Genomic DNA, 1,104 nt, shown 5'->3' with positions numbered 1-1,104 from the left:
GGCTGCCAGAGCCTCTCCTGGAAGTCAGTACTAAAAACCCAAGGCTTGTGTTGTTTAAGGCAAGTACGGGTCTTATTTAAATTCCATACAGTATTCGAAACGTTGCGCTGACGGGGGCTGTGGTTCTAAGGCAGCGTTGCATAACCATTGCACAGCTGCACAGTTGACGGGCCTAAGCGACACATGACCTTCCAACAACTTATCCGGCTCCACTTTCATTAAATTTGCAATAAAAGAATTAGCGTTCTGCTGTAGCTGCATAATTGATCTAAAGAAAAACACCAGAACGAATAATTGTTTTGGAACACATTCATTATGTGTAACCCCGTAACGCCAAACAGGCTTCTGCCTTGTACAGATTACAGGACGATGTACTTTGTGTAGTCCTCCTGACAGTGATTTAAATCATGATTTAAATAAAACATAACTACTCTTGGTTGGAAAAACAAGTAGGTACACAGTTCCTACGAGGCGGAAACAGGCAGGAATACAAACAGTGGGTGTTTACGATGGAGGGGAGGCATGCGTGGGCACGAAGGGGCCAAGTCCTTGCCACTTGGAGGCAGGCAGACATTCGGGCAGGCTTCTGGCTTCACCTTTAAGGTGACGGGCACACGGTCGGTTGTCCCAGGAGCTTTACCTGTCATATACAAGATGTTTTTCCATGTCCCTCATCTCGGGACACCTCAGTTAGAGCTCAGCAGAGCCAAGAGCAAGCCTCCGGCAGTTGCCAGGAAAAAGGACACACTCCCTGTGCACAGACCTGGGGTCTGTTAGCACAGGATAGGAGACGCTTCTATGTAAACTGCTGTTGGGAGAAAACCTGATCCCTAAGAGATGAGAATGTGAGCTACTGACATTCCTCACTATAAAAGTCAAACTGACCTGCAAGGCCCTGGCCCCCCAGCTCCCTCCACCCCTCCTCATAAACCCTCTCGGTCACGCCCCATCGTACTGGACTTTGCACTGGCTGTTCCCTCAGGCTTGGAGGCTCTTCCAGGCTGTCACATGATCAACTCCCTTACCTTAGGATTTGGGGGCCTTTCCTGACTGCCTTACCTAAAATTGCAACTCCACCCTCCTCCCCACCTAGCCCATGTCCTT

Source organism: Hipposideros armiger, unplaced genomic scaffold (assembly GCF_001890085.2).
Source record: "Hipposideros armiger isolate ML-2016 unplaced genomic scaffold, ASM189008v1 scaffold_87, whole genome shotgun sequence".
Lineage (NCBI taxonomy): Eukaryota > Metazoa > Chordata > Mammalia > Chiroptera > Hipposideridae > Hipposideros > Hipposideros armiger.
Note: the sequence above shows the minus strand (reverse complement) of the source record.